The following is a 16,354-nucleotide window of genomic DNA, read 5'->3' as shown; positions in this document are numbered from 1 at the left end:
AGATTGAAATAAAATCATAAATACAACACAATACTGAAAATATTTAATCCTTTATTGAATTAAACTTTCATAGGATTACTTTAGGACTTTTTACAGTTCAAAAAAATTTTGATTTAATTTTTTTGTAATATATTTGGATTATTGATTGAAAAAGTGATGCTGTAGTTTGCAAATATGTTGCAAACTATAATGGCAAGGTCAGTACAATGTAAATCGTGTAATTCATGATGAAAATTTGCAAATTTTGCAACAAAAATCATCAACTTCACGTCTGAAATTGCAAAGTTTGCAATGAAAACCTGGAACTTCACAACTGAAGTAGTGTGTCATATGTGTGATCAATCGTACTTCAGAGCCACCATAGTTTCTTGACCACATTGTGCCAGAAAACTGTTCCATGAACTGAATTCTTTTTCTAGTCCCGCTCAGGTCTACTCACATGGGGGTAGTATGTAATCATGTATTAAAAAGAAATGCCAGTAGTGGCAGTAAACACTGATTTCATGAGAGTCTGTAAAACCAGGCTTAATTGTCAGTAATAGTATATCATCGAGGATCTAGATTTGGTACAGTTACATAAAATGAACTTTGTGAAATCTTGAAATCTACGCTGAAAAATGTTCACACTGAAGATCACCAACACAGATAAGGGCACATGGGACAGTGTATTATTATTGCTTTGAATGTCGGCCCGACGCTTGACCCGAACCTTGTGCTTATTTGCCAATTTTTCAGCAATTACACAATTTCTTCCAGAATCTTTTGGCACATATTTTTTATTTATACAAACAGACACTTTGGTGGTCATTTCATTGGATTCTGTATGAACTCATTTGACATCGTTACCACAACTAGCATTTACCTTTAATTATTTATTTTTTAATCACGGTAGATTTTATCCATATTAAATCCCTGTTATATGTGTTTCCCAGATATATTCTTCCAGTGGAGCATGGGCCTTTGAGGATGTATAAATAAGACAAGAAGACTTATTTTTAGTAAAGATGGAACAGTTTCTCCTTGATATCATGCGCTGAATTAAATCTTTCACAATGAGATATAATTGCATTTGACACATTTCCGTTCCCTTTAAGCTCCAAATTTCCCAAGTTTCTTTTGTAATCATGAGGGAGATTGCCTTTGCAGAATAAATGTTTGTTTAGCTTTTCAGCAGTGTTGACTTTGACATTGGTGCAATTTATCCTTATTTATGGAGCCAGTAGTATCAAAATCCTTGTCTTTTGCGTTGTCAAGTGTCCTCTCATTATCTTGGCTAAGTGGATAAAGTTGTTGACTTTACTTCATAAGCTACTCTACAGAAAACCGGTAATTGTGTAATTGGAGATGGATTTACGCTTTACTCAACCAACAATTGACAAGATTTTGTAAAATGTGGATGGTTGAAATCCATGTGGTTTGAGGTGTCTGCCAAAAGAAATGCTGAAATATTTGTTTTGAATATTTTAAATACAGTGGATGTGAATTTCTCAGACACTTGATAATTCATACAGGGGGGGGGGGTCACTCAGTGTAGAATTTGTGGTTGGTGTGTGCTGCAGAGAGGACCCCCATTTTTTACACTCAGGTTTCCATTCCATAGCATTTTTATCTTATTGAGAAAAAGAGCAAAGAAAGCTGTTCCAAAGCAGAGCATTTTCTTCTTATTGAGAAAAAAGAAGAAAGAAATCTGTTCCAATAAGCTTCGCATATTTTTCATTACACTGTTCCGGCCGCATTGATCTGCTACAATGAGCTACATTTTTGTCTCACCTGCGAAGCAGAGTGAGACTATAGGCGCCGCTTTTCCGACGGCGGCGGCGACGGCGGCGTCAACATCAAATCTTAACCTGAGGTTAAGTTTTTGAAATGACGTCATAACTTAGAAAGTATATGGACCTAGTTAATGAAACTTGGCCATAAGGTTAATCAAGTATTACTGAACATCCTATTAGAGTTTCATGTCACATGACCAAGGTCAAAGGTCATTTAGGGTCAATGAACTTAGACCATGTTGGAGGAATCAACATCGAAATCTTAACCTGAGGTTAAGTTTTTGAAATGTCATCATAACTTAGAAAATATATGGACCTAGTTCATGAAACTTGGACATAAGGTTAATCAAGTATCACTGAACATCCTGCATGAGTTTCACGTCACATGACCAAGGTCAAAGGTCATTTAGGGTCAATGAACTTTGGCCAATTTGGGGATATCTGTTGAATTCCCATCATAACTTGGAAAGTTTATGGATCTGATTCATGAAACTTGGATATAATAGTATTCAAGCATCACTGTACATTTTGTGCAAGTTTCGGGTCTCATGATTAAGGTCAAAGGTCATTTAGGGTCAATGAACTTTGGCCGAATCGGGGGTATCTGTTGAATTACCATCATAACTTTGAAAGTTTATTGGTCTAGTTCATTAAACTTGGACATTAGAGTAATCAAGTATCACTGACCATCCTGTGCGCGTTTCAGGTCACATGACCAAGGTCAAAGGTCAATGAACTTTGGCCGAATTGGGTGTATCTGTTGAATTACCATCATAACTTTGAAAGTTTATGGATCTGATTCATGAAACTTGTACATGGGAGTAATCAAGTATCACTGAACATCCTGTTTGAGTTTCAGGTCACGTGATCAAGGTCAAAGGTCATGTAAGGTCAATGAACTTTGGCCATGTTGGGGCTTTTTGTTGAATAACCATCATATCTCTGTAAGTTTATTGGTCTAGTTCATAAAAAGTGGACATAAGAGTAACCATGTATCACTGAACATCTTATGCGAGTTAGAGTAGTATTCAAAGTCAGCACTGCTGCTATATTGAACCGCGTGATGCAGGTGAGATGGCCAGAGGCATTCCACTTGTTGGTCAAAAGCGGCCTTGCCGCCAGGGTAGCTGTATGCACATGTTCTATAGGGATGTATATGTACTCACAGTTCGAGGGACTCCTTGATTTCACAAACATTTGTAGTTTCAAAGCCCACTCCGAATACCCTTCTTTTTACAGTAAGCCTGTTCCAAAGCCCCCGTTTTTTGTCTCGCACATGGCATAATGCCTACCACTTTTGTGGTCAAGTGCCCCCCCATCATAAACTACATGAGGTTTATGATATTAAAAAAAAAAAATCATGAGACATAAGCGTGCTGTAATCTACTATATTTTTCAACATGAAATGCTCACAGCTCCAATATAAAAATAAGAGTGGTGCATGTATTAAGCAATCATACTAGCTCAGATCAGACTTGACAGTTCTGGAACTGTGAATGAAAAGATAATCATCACTACTCCAAAGCCGGATAATAATATTCTTGATTTCACTTCAGCAGTAACAGGAGGTGAAAGATTGGTTTTGACCAAGAGTCGCAACCTTCAATTATCATTGTCTAGGCATGTTGATATATGGAGTGCATGTAATGATCAACCTGTTAATGATAAGGACATGTGGGTCCATTAACGAGATGAGAGAGAGGGACAGGCAAACAGAGAGACGCTAGCATAAGCCAAAATACATAAAAAATATATATAAACCAAAATAACAATTATAAAAAAAAATCTAGACAAATCAAACATGTATTTCTACAATCAAACTTTTACATAATCTACATCTATGTGTGAAAAGTGTTTTTATCATTTAATCCTGTTTTTATCACAAAATCAGCTTATTATTATCAAGAATTCTCATGTTGATTTGAAGTGTTGTGGCCCAGTGGATTAGTGTCAGGACTTTAAATCAGATGGTTGTGGGTTCGAATCCCAGCCATGGTGTGATTTCCTTCGGCAAGAAATTGATCCACAATGTGCCGTACTCAACCCAGGTGAGGAAAATGGGGATCGATAGGAATTCCTCAAAACGCTGTACCAGAATCTGTTGCCGAGTTCAGCTGGGGTAATATAGGAGTGCCTTGAGTACCTAACAAAGTGGATATGTATGGTATACAATCCTATGTTTTTATCATTTTTAATTATATTACAAGAACTTGATATTGTTATTATTATTATTGATGTGAAAGGGTACTCTGATGGAGTACAGGATTATATGTTTGAACCACAGTTTATTGAACTGTTTAGCTTTGATCACATCCACTCATTTCGTCCTGATGTTTGTTCTGGATCTTATTCACATACAAGAGCAAGCGATCATGTCTGGACCCCAGCGGCAATGGCAGTCAAGCAAAGATCTCAAAATACGATTTATCCTATGCATAAACACACATGCCCAAAAGGATGAGAATATTGTGAGAATACCATGTAATTATCCGGCAAGCTTTCCCCGAAGTCCACCCTCTCCCAATCCTTTGAACAGAGAAAAGGGACCGATATAAAAAGAATTACTTGAGGATTTATTTGTAAGTTACCTCAAATTTCACATATATTCACAAGTTTTGAATGAAAAGAAGAAATAGACCTATTGATATACTTCACCATCATGGATACACCTGATTTTTTGTGTTTTATTTTCATCTTTTCATTTTCAGAGCCTCTGGCAACTTTGCCTGGCTTTCTTATGTTATTATGTTAGCGTTGCTGTGTGACTAGCAACTTATATCTACATATATACCAACCACTTATCAGTAATGTAATTGAGCTCCAAATGCATTTTGTATATATGTTTCAATATCGCTACAGTACCAATAATCGTGTGCATTTGTCATTGAACTAAGCTATTGATTATCTGATGAATAAATATTTATTTTATTTATGAACCGCCTCGGGTGTAGGATTGAGAGTCTTTAGTAGTCCAGGTTCAATATGAAAAACAAATCCCAAGCCACACTTAAATTTATTCTCTCAAAATATAATTGTCAGTTGCCTTGACTTAAGAAATTGTTTCTCACTTTCTGGATTTTAATATTTTCTTTTATAATATTGCTTTTACTAATTTGTGGTGTTTATTATTTCCCTGCCCAGGTTGACACATAAGCCTCCAAGACCCGGCACAGTTTGCACTATTTCACCACCTGACGAAGACTGATGTACCCATCAAAACATTGTTGATTTTAAGTACTAGTAAGTTCAGATTGCTGATTTATAATCTTCCATTTATTGTTATTTCATATAATACACCCAATTTCATATCAATTTCATAATGGTTTCACATCTCTCTTGGATGTAGAATGGCCAACATAATCAACATATGTCTTGCTTAGTCAGTCATACAAACCTCACCAATTTCAAAATCAATCACTTGTTTATTCCCAAAGTTCGGCCTTGTGAGTTGTAGAGATTTACAGGCCTATTCTGTCCTTTTGTTAAAAGGGAGTGCTAGAATTCCACAAAGTGATGACCAAACAATGAATATTAAAATCATAACAATGTGACTATCCATCCTTGTAATTGGTGAGGCTTTTAACTACTCAATCATTTCTTCTTTTTCATGTCACTGCAGTTTTTCTCATTTTTTTGACCTGTCATTGATTGATATCAAAATCATTATTATGGTTTCCATTTTTTTTTGTCTAATTTGTTAAAAACATAGAACTTAGAAAAACAACACAGATTAAAACAAATATTAAATTATAAATCTAAGGATTTTGATTGATATTTATTGCTTGTTTGGCATGACTCTCCTATGAAAATTCCAAAATCTCATTTGAAAAACATTTTGATAGACTGCATCCATGTCAAAAGTACTAAAAAATATCATTATGAAAGTCCATCATGAGTTGATTATATATATATATATATACATGTATATATAAATGATTATGAATGCGAAGAAAATTTCATGAACAATTAGTTTCCCTATTCATTATCAAATAATAAATTTAAAAGATTTATGATGAATATGATATTTCATTATTTTTATGAAAATGCAAACAAATTGCTCTCCTCTGAGAAATATCTTTAATATCTTCTATATCTTAACTTTTTTCTGCAAAAAACAATCATTTCAAATAGTGGAGACAAAAAGCTGTCATTTTGTCACAGTATCAGAAATTGATACTTTTCACGCTATTTCAAACCCCCATACTGTTTATAAATTTCATAAATAAAAAAAGATTTTTTTCTTTATTTTGATACTGTGATAACAGCATTCTCTATTGCATGTGAACTTTGAAATAAGATCACTTTGTTTATGAAATATTAGCTAGGTTTAGGAAGAGCATTTTTTTGGATATGAAGGGATCGTTCACACTATTGAGTAAATCAGTCAATACACTACTAAGTGATATGAATGTCTGGATCCCAATTTCATGAATGTCGGGTATGAATATTGCAAGCTGTGAATATTAAACCTGTAATTGGATGTTTGGATCAGTTTTACCCCGATGAGTTTGATAGATGCAAGACTCAAGCGTTCGTTATTCCTAATTTTCAGAAATCAAAAAGATTCATCTTTGTGAAGGCTTGTTATGCAGAAACGTGCAAACTGCATATTCTAAGATGTTTGTTAATCTTAACATTTGTGGCACTCCAAAGGATCATTAATCAGAAAAGAAAATGGAAAATGGTGGTGATTTGATGTTTTACCTGATTGGTAAAAAGAAGGATGAATGTAAGTAAGCAACCAGAGGACCGATGGCTTAAGGTTCTCTCAGAGGGACCTGGTAACGAGGATTAATGCTTACCAAAGGGCGCTAGCCCACCAAGTGGGAATTAAACCCGAAGTTCCGGAATCCAAAACACCCGCCTTACCGACTGAGCTATCGTGCATAATGAGTCCTTTATTCTGAAGGTTTGTTAAATCTGAAAATAAAATGAGTTCCATTATTCAGAGAGATAAAAAGCCTTAAAATGAAATAAGGTTAATTTTTAGTAAAGAAAGTGATGAAGTATATCATTCTAGTCTTACTTTATTCAATCAGATTTTTTTCAGATCAGTATCTTTTCAGTAACTAACATCATTTACATTCTCACTAACAAACCTCAGATTAAATAATTTCTTGGGTATTCAAACTTCTGGCATAATCAACCTTTGGAACAGTGAGCATTCAGAATAACAAGCTGTGCAATTTTAAGGTTTGATGGGGTGCTGTGTTTTTCCCTGAACATGCAACTTTATTGGTCCTTTCGTGTCACTTCCTTGGTCCTTTCATGTCACTTTGTGACCCTCAACAAAGAAAAATTAAAGCTTTTGTATAGTTTTGGTAAATCCACCAAAATGCACCTATCACTATCCCAATTCATTGCTAGCTAATATGAATGGATATGCCCTATAACAGTTATGATGTGGAGGATATGAAATGAAAATGTGTTTTACAGGATAAATTTTGCGATTTTACATGGAAATTTAACTTGATCGGGTCACCCGATCATATTAAAATATCTGTGTGTTTTTGTCTTTCAATTTAATCCTATTCCAAATCATGGAATGGGCTGAAACTTTCAAGATATGTTCTTTGTCTTTAACTTTTGGATATCTAATCACTAAATTTTTTAAGATCAGTGCTTAAATGCCCATTTTTTAATTTAAAATAAGCATCGCCAAGAGAGGGCGCTATATATCCAAGATTTGAATATTTGAAATTTTCTCAGAGAAGTGCAGTTGGAAAAATATCTAACGGTCCCTACGCTTCAGTAAGACTGTCATATTAGATGATATTCGATTATCAATCACATTATTGACCCTTTACCAAAGCTATACACAGGCTTTAAAGCGAGAGGGGGTTTTAGTATTCATATGTTCTTGAATTTGTGATTTAATATAAAATCAACTTGCAGCTATTTGACCATGGTAGAGGCCTTGGAAATGGTGTTGTGGAACTCGAAGTTGAATGACTACATTGATTTTGAGTGATGTTTTGTTTGTTAGATGAGCCCTATCATAGTGGTTCGCTGCCTGTGTGGTCGCAGTGATGTTTGATACATGAATGTCTGTTCCTCAAGGCTGTTTATTGTACCCTTTTTGGATACATATCCTTTGACCCTGTTCAGGTCATGGAGATACTGTGTATTACCTAGAAATGCATGCCTTGATGCAGTATATGAATGCAGTGAAAACTGAGGAGATGCTTTCTGTTTGCCTTTTATTCAACAAATTACCCTTTGACTACCAAAATATTGTGAAAATCCTTCTTTATATGAACTTCATTGTTGCTGGAAGGTGACCGTGTAGATAAATTTTCAAAATGGGTCTTTAAAAACCTTAATTTCTGCATTTCTGTTGTTGATTTATAGGATGCACTTCAAGACACTTTCATCATCAAACTTTGACTTAAAATTAACGTTTCAATTAGCTTCTAATAGTTATAGGTTGAAAATTAATTAACAAATAGTAGTGTCATATAATATGGTATATGATGATAATCATTGGTGAAGGACTTTCCTTGCAAAGACACTATGTGGTTTCAGACCGCCTCAAAGTTCGCCAGTTCCAGGTATTCTCTGATCGGGAAATTTACCCCGATCAGAAAATACCAGGTATTTTGGTAATGTGAAAGCAAACTACGCGTAATCTCCCCGAAAGAAAATACCCGCTGAATAGTAGGTACTTGGCGAAATTACGAGAACTTTCGCGGGGATTTTTCCAAGGTCGCAGGTATTTTGGCGATGTGAAAGCAAATTACGGGAACTTTTAGCCCAGCGTGTCGTTGGTCGTCGTTGGGCGCGGGAGCTGTGGGTGGCTGCTGGGCTAGTGATTTTGAATCTCGCACCTTGCCTGCTTATCAGACCATACTGCGCATGCTCGTAACTTCAGGAACTTATCCCGAAGGGTATGTTTCAGGGCGGTGTGAATGCAGGAATAATTAACGGGTATTTTTCAGCCTAAAAAAGTTCTCGTAATTTAACGGGGATTCTTGTGATCGAGGCGGTTTGAAACCGCCTACTTTGTGATTTCTCATCCTACAGGGAAAGTTCTTGAAGTTATGAGCATGGGCAGTGAGCATGTGCAGTATGTTCTGATAAGCAGGCAAGATATGCGAGATTCAAAATTGCTGGCTTAGCAGCCACCTTTGCTAGCCACCCACAGCTCCCATGCTCAACTACATGCTGGGCTAAGAAAGTTCCAATAATTTGCTTTCACACTTCTAAAATACCTGCAACTGAGGAAAAATCCTTGCCAAAAGTTCTCGTAAATTTGACAAGTACCTACTATTTAGCAGGTATTTTCTTTCCAGGATATTATGCGTTACTTGTCTTCACACTGCCAAAATTACTTGGTATTTTCTGATTGGGGTAAATCAGGGAAAATTTCCAGATCAGAAAATAGATGGAACTGGCTGGTACAGATCATAAGATGAACTACACTGTTTAATCCTACTCAGCTTCCTGGAAACATGATATATGATTTTTCATGAGTATCTAATCTTTCTTCAGGAAAATGAAATACAAACCTTCTATAAGGAGACATACATGTGTACTTGGTCTTTATGTTCCATGTGTTAATCAGATATTAAAAACCTTTACTGTACTTTGAAATTTACTCTTCCTTTCAGCATATCAGATTATTTTTGACTGTACCAATTTGCAGATATGCTATTCCTGATGCAATATAATCCTATTATTTTTTTTTCATTGAATTGTTTGATGTACCGTACCTCAAGGGAATTCCATTTTCATGAAACCAATATTTTCTTTGGCGTTTTCATTGTTGGGTATTTTCTTACCGATGTAGTTCATATATTACTCGGAATGATATAGAGAGACAAATATTAATACTGGTAACTGTGATCAGTCTTGATTTATTTTTCAAAGCAGGAAGAATATGAAGATCTGGGCCAGTCTTACAAAGAGTTACAATTGATCTGATCAACCTAAAATATATGGAAATCCAACAATGTCATAATTTTTTCTCCCGGAATTTTGAACAAGGTCTTTTGTAAACAGAGAAGCACACTGAATTTTCAAGAAAACAATGGATGCATGATTATTCGCCATATCTATAAAATATGTTTAACAAACATGCATTTTAGATGTAGACATCGCTGGCTTTCCATAGTTACAATTGATCGAATCAATCATAACTCTTTGTAACTATGACCCAAGATAAAGTGTACTATACTTTGTTGCCAGTAAAGAGTTCCTTTGACTGATATTATGGGAAATGTGACTATCCATGTCTCAAGTCTACAGTATATACAAATTGGGATGAATTTTAAACCAATCAAAATGCTGTGCCTTGTTTTATTTTGTCATTGAATTATTTAGAATTTAGTCATTTTTGTACATACTTTTCCCCACTTTTTCTCAGGGAGGGAGGATAATATGACCAAGAGCTTTATAGTATTACTACATGTAGGATATTGTTTTCTGCACTGGGCAGTGTTGCCATGTCGTTACAGAGCTACACTCTTAAAAATGCGTGGTTAAAAAACGACCAAAACGTGGTCGTTTTTGACCACGCACGCGTCGTCAACTATGCACAGGTCACGCACGTGGTTGAATTGACCACGCAGCAAGTGGTTGCCCAAAATGACCACGAAGCGTGGTTATAACTTTAACCCCAAACGTGGTTCTGTCCTAACCACGTTGCGTGGTCACATTTTCGTAACCACGTTGCGTGGTCACATTTTCGTGACCACGCATGACCACGCACGCGTCGTCAACTATGCACACGTCACGCACGTGGTCAAATTGACCACGCCTCGAGTGGTTACCGAAAATGACCACGAAGCGTGGTTATACATTTTTGTGACCACGCATGACCACGCACGCGTCGTCAACTATGCACACGTCACGCACGTGGTCAAATTGACCACGCCTCGAGTGGTTACCGAAAATGACCACGAAGCGTGGTTATACATTTTTGTGACCACGCATGACCACGCACGCGTCGTCAACTATGCACACGTCACGCACGTGGTCAAATTGACCACGCCTCGAGTGGTTACCGAAAATGACCACGTAACGTGGTTATCATTTCAATAACTCCAAACGTGGTTCTGTCCTAACCACTTCGGACGTGGTTATTATTCCTAAACACGAAACGTGGTCGTAACGTGGCCATTCCGCAGCCCTGCTATAGCCACGAAAACATGGTTATTTATGACAATGTGAATAACAAATGACAGACATGCACACGAAATCTAGTGAAATTCAACAATTTGCATATATTCTTATAAATAATGGCGAAACAATTAACAAATAGTGTCTTAAGCTTGCATTATTATGGGGCAAGTTGGGATGACAATGAAATAATTGCAATGATTAAGGCAGGAATTAATGATATCTGTTTCACCCAATCGTGCATCCCCATATCTTTCACAATCTGATCAACCTAAAATATATGGAAATCCAACAATGTCATAATTTTTTCTCCCGGAATTTTGAACAAGGTCTTTTGTAAACAGAGAAGCACACTGAATTTTCAAGAAAACAATGGATGCATGATTATTCGCCATATCTATAAAATATGTTTAACAAACATGCATTTTAGATGTAGACATCGCTGGCTTTCCATAGTTACAATTGATCGAATCAATCATAACTCTTTGTAACTATGACCCAAGATAAAGTGTACTATACTTTGTTGCCAGTAAAGAGTTCCTTTGACTGATATTATGGGAAATGTGACTATCCATGTCTCAAGTCTACAGTATATACAAATTGGGATGAATTTTAAACCAATCAAAATGCTGTGCCTTGTTTTATTTTGTCATTGAATTATTTAGAATTTAGTCATTTTTGTACATACTTTTCCCCACTTTTTCTCAGGGAGGGAGGATAATATGACCAAGAGCTTTATAGTATTACTACATGTAGGATATTGTTTTCTGCACTGGGCAGTGTTGCCATGTCGTTACAGAGCTACACTCTTAAAAATGCGTGGTTAAAAAACGACCAAAACGTGGTCGTTTTTGACCATGCACGCGTCGTCAACTATGCACAGGTCACGCACGTGGTTGAATTGACCACGCAGCAAGTGGTTGCCCAAAATGACCACGAAGCGTGGTTATAACTTTAACCCCAAACGTGGTTCTGTCCTAACCACGTTGCGTGGTCACATTTTCGTAACCACGTTGCGTGGTCACATTTTCGTGACCACGCATGACCACGCACGCGTCGTCAACTATGCACACGTCACGCACGTGGTCAAATTGACCACGCCTCGAGTGGTTACCGAAAATGACCACGAAGCGTGGTTATACATTTTTGTGACCACGCATGACCACGCACGCGTCGTCAACTATGCACACGTCACGCACGTGGTCAAATTGACCACGCCTCGAGTGGTTACCGAAAATGACCACGAAGCGTGGTTATACATTTTTGTGACCACGCATGACCACGCACGCATCGTCAACTATGCACACGTCACGCACGTGGTCAAATTGACCACGCCTCGAGTGGTTACCGAAAATGACCACGTAACGTGGTTATCATTTTAATAACTCCAAACGTGGTTCTGTCCTAACCACTTCGGACGTGGTTATTATTCCTAAACACGAAACGTGGTCGTAACGTGGCCATTCCGCAGCCCTGCTATAGCCACGAAAACATGGTTATTTATGACAATGTGAATAACAAATGACAGACATGCACACGAAATCAAGTGAAATTCAACAATTTGCATATATTCTTATAAATAATGGCGAAACAATTAACAAATAGTGTCTTAAGCTTGCATTATTATGGGGCAAGTTGGGATGACAATGAAATAATTGCAATGATTAAGGCAGGAATTAATGATATCTGTTTCACCCAATCGTGCATCCCCATATCTTTCACAATTCAAATCACATGTACAAGTATAGAAACAAATTATGTCGATCCAATATTCCCATTATATAATAGAACAAAGCTTCAATGCAGAAATCAATTAATATAAATACATTTTCAGCAAATTGATAAACTATATCAAATCGAATGAAACGACGTACTGCATACAAAAACAAGAGCCCAGAGTGGCTAGGACCTACCCCGAGATTCTCACAATACATTATAAAAACAGTATTCCAACATATATTTTATTAACATTTGATTTATGTATTAACCAAAACAACGTTAAAGGGGTAGTTCAACTTTGGTAGAGAAGGCTCTGGACAACTCACATCTTTAGCGAGGCAACAAAAATCTGAGTTGCAAATTTCAAGGAAAATTCAATTTTAATGACAGAACAAATTTTAATTTACTTCAATAACTCCATACATCTACTTGATTTGCTAGTTCAGCCCTCTGGACTGCCATACCCGAATAGAACTCCCAAGGATTTAAAAAGCGCGAGCGCGCCCTCTCCCGTTCAGGCTTACTACCCATGATCACCGCGCAATTAGCGTCCATCTTCCTCTTTTGCTTTCGGCAAGCCACCTGTCAAGACGTGCTCAGATAAGTCTCCTAAGAGCTCAAATCTTTTTGAGCTTTGGTATATTATTTTCGCTTATCTGTGGTGCATTCTCCCTTTTAATTTCAATCTTTCCATTTGTGTGTAAGATTGTGTTCAGAATTTACACTTGGCGTGACTTTTTAGACGTGTTTTTGGTGACACTTAAATTGTTTTTCTAACGTTTGAGTTCTCGTCGCGCCGCATCGCTAGCGCGTTCGCGAGGCACCGGGCTTGGCCTGCCTACGTGGCAGCAAGCCTTCACCACCTGTCATGGTTATTGTTCTTCACGTTCAAAGCGTGGTGGCTTTTGGTGCCGTTTTTGAATTAATTTCTAGACAGCCTCTACACTTTGTTGTCGAGGGTGTTATTGTTATTTCTTTTTGCAGGTTGGGATCTTCAACTCTGTTCCTTCCTTGCTTTCTGGAATTGATTTATTAAGATTTTCGATTGATTATTGATTGATTAATTCTTCAATTCTCTTTCCTTTCTGTTCTGAATAAATTTCTTAATTGATATTTTATTCACAGGCGGATCTTAAAGCTCAATTCGTTTTTCCTTCTGTTCTGAATAAATTTCTTGATTGATATTTTATTCACAGGCGGATCTTAAAGCTCAATTCCTTTTTCCTTCTGTTCTGAATAAATTTCTTGATTGATATTTTATTCACAGGCGCATCCTAAAGCTCAATTCCTTTTCCTTTCTGTTCTGAATAAAATTCTTGATTAATATTTTATTCACAGACGCTTCGGGGATTGTTTAATTCGGCTTACGCAATTATACCTGATGATTGTTTGGTTATTCAATCCCCCCTAAAAAAAAAAAAAAATTTGTTCTTTACAGGTGGGGTCTCCTTCCTGTTAGAAATTTTTTTGACCTGTCCCGGAATTGTTTTCTTCGTTCAATTCCCTCTTCCCTCCTAGTCTTATATATTTTTTATTTCGACAGGCGGGCTCTACGATTCCCTTTGAGGATTTACTGTGTCGTTCTTCCTCTTGGAATCGTTACTAGAGACGTTCCTCCTTCCTCCTGTTCTGAATTTCTTTACCTTTCCACAGGAGGTTACTTTTTTTTTTTTCCTCTTGGAAATTATCGTAAAATTTCTCTTATCTGGAATTATTTGTCTCTCAATCCCTTTTCTTCCTGCTCTGAAATGCTTGTTTTTGTGTTTCTTCGCAGGTGGAAAGTTCGTTCTCTTCTGAACTTGCATTCAATTTTGAATTTTTGTTTCGAATTTTTCCTTCGGGCACAAAAAAGAGAATATAGTAGGGGAACCTTGTAGGAGTTTCTTTTTTCAAAGTCTCCGACCTCCTTTTTATTTTCTTACAGGCAGATACCTAAACTATTCTTAGTTTCTTCTTCCTCCCTACCCCTCCCCTCTTGTTTTGTTCTGTTTGCTCAAACAAACTCCTTTTAGGAGGAGGGAAAGACCACTCAGGTCTCCACCTTTAATCTAAGCGAGATCTTTGTAAAAAAAAAAGAAAAAGAAAAATTCTTGTTTTTCCTTTTTCAGGGTAGAGAGAGGTATCTTTGAATGGGACTAACACAGCCCCAGAGGACCTGGTGCCCTCCACGGGGACCGTCCCGATTGCAAGTTACAGAAGTCGGCCGCCTCCAGGCGAGCAGGAAGGACGCCGCGGTGAGCGCCCAGCGGCGGTGAGTATGAGGGTGCGTCGATCAGCATTCCGAATTTGCGGTCGGATGCTAAGAGAAGGAAGGCCGAGACTGTGGTGCCACGGTCTCGGACAAAGGAAAAAGTGGTAGCCAAGGCTTCCAAGCCTAAACTAGGTCCTGCCGCCGCAGCACCCATAGGGCTATGCGACCCACCGGCTACCGGGTCACCAGAAGTCCGGAGGGAGAGTGCGGTTCTCTCCCCCCGGCACAGGTCAGGATCTCTGCCGTATAAGTCGTCCTCCGTTGACAGCATCGGGAGAGATCGCCCAGCCCCTGACCGCGAGAGGCGTCACACAGACTGTAACCACAATCTGATCGTGACCACAATCTGACCCCGTCAGATTCGGGTGAAGTTTCGTTGTTGGCGGCCGCCCTGCCAGGGGCGGCAAATCGTAAGAGATCACCCGTGCCTCTTGTGCCTTCTTCTGCTCCGGCCACGCCGGCGGAGCCCGCAAAATAAGAAGAAGAAGAAGAGGTCGAAGGAGAGGTCGGCCAGCCCTGTTGCCATGGGCATTCCTCCTTCAGACCCTCTTATCGGTGGCCAGATGTTACAGTCATACATGTTATGCTGCTATATTCTGCTACCGCGAGAGGCGTCACACATCGGGCTGTGACCACAATCTGACCCCGTCAGATTCGGGTGAATTTTCATTGTCGGCGGCCGCCCTGCCAGGGGCGGCAAATCGTAAGAAATCACCCGTGCCTCTCATGCCTTCTTCTGCCCCGGCCACGCCGGCGGAGCCCGCAGAAAGAGAAGAAGAAGAAGAGGTCGAAGGAGAGGTTGGCCAGCCCTGCTGCCATGGGCGTTCCTCCTTCAGACCCTTGTGTCGGTGGTCAGATGTTACAGCTATTCATGCTGCTACATTCTGCTACCGCGAGAGGCGTCACACATCAGACTGTGACCACAATCTGACCCCGTCAGATTCGGGTGAAGTTTTGTTGTTGACGGCCGCCCTGCCAGGGGCGGCAAATCGTAAGAAATCACCCGTGCCTCTTGTGCCTTCTTCTGCCCCGGCCACACCGGCGGAGGCCGCGAAGAAGAAGAGGTCGAAGGTGAGGTCGGCCAGCCCTGTTGCCATGGGCGTCCCTCCTTCAGACCCTTGTGTCGGTGGTCAGATGTTACAGCTATTCATGCTGCTACATTCTGCTTTCGAGTAGTGCGGGTTCACCCCACCCTCGACGTCTACTCACCCCGCTGATGCCCCTGAGCATCAAGCGAGACAAGTGGGCAATAACCACCTGACACCCGGGAAATCCTCGAGCGATTCTGTTAAATCGCCAGCCAGTGCACCGACTAACCGGGTGCCCCAAGATCGCGTGTGCTTTCCAGCATTTTCGTCGATCTCAGAGCACGTGTCCCAGCCGACACGCGGGGCCACCCCGGCGCTTACTGGACAACCCCCCGGTTCAGTCCATAGAGCGAGACTCCCTTTACGAGGACAACACCTATCCCGCGGTCGACTTTTCAGTAAGC

General features: G+C 39.0%; 1 protein-coding gene across 2 annotated transcripts in view; it reads left to right on the top strand.

The window, feature by feature from the left end:
• The window catches only part of LOC121407024 (ribosomal biogenesis factor-like), a 123,256-nt gene that overhangs the window by 46,696 nt on the left and 60,206 nt on the right, over positions 1 to 16,354 (top strand). For both annotated transcript variants that reach the window (XM_041597916.1, XM_041597917.1), the window contains one exon: positions 4,914 to 5,012. The gene's annotated coding sequence lies outside the window, so the exon portion shown is untranslated. The remainder of the gene's footprint in view (positions 1 to 4,913; positions 5,013 to 16,354) is intronic.

This window comes from Lytechinus variegatus, chromosome 2, assembly GCF_018143015.1.
Source record: "Lytechinus variegatus isolate NC3 chromosome 2, Lvar_3.0, whole genome shotgun sequence".
Lineage (NCBI taxonomy): Eukaryota > Metazoa > Echinodermata > Echinoidea > Temnopleuroida > Toxopneustidae > Lytechinus > Lytechinus variegatus.
The sequence above is the reverse complement of the archived record's forward strand: the minus strand, read 5'-3'. Positions and strand labels throughout refer to the sequence as shown.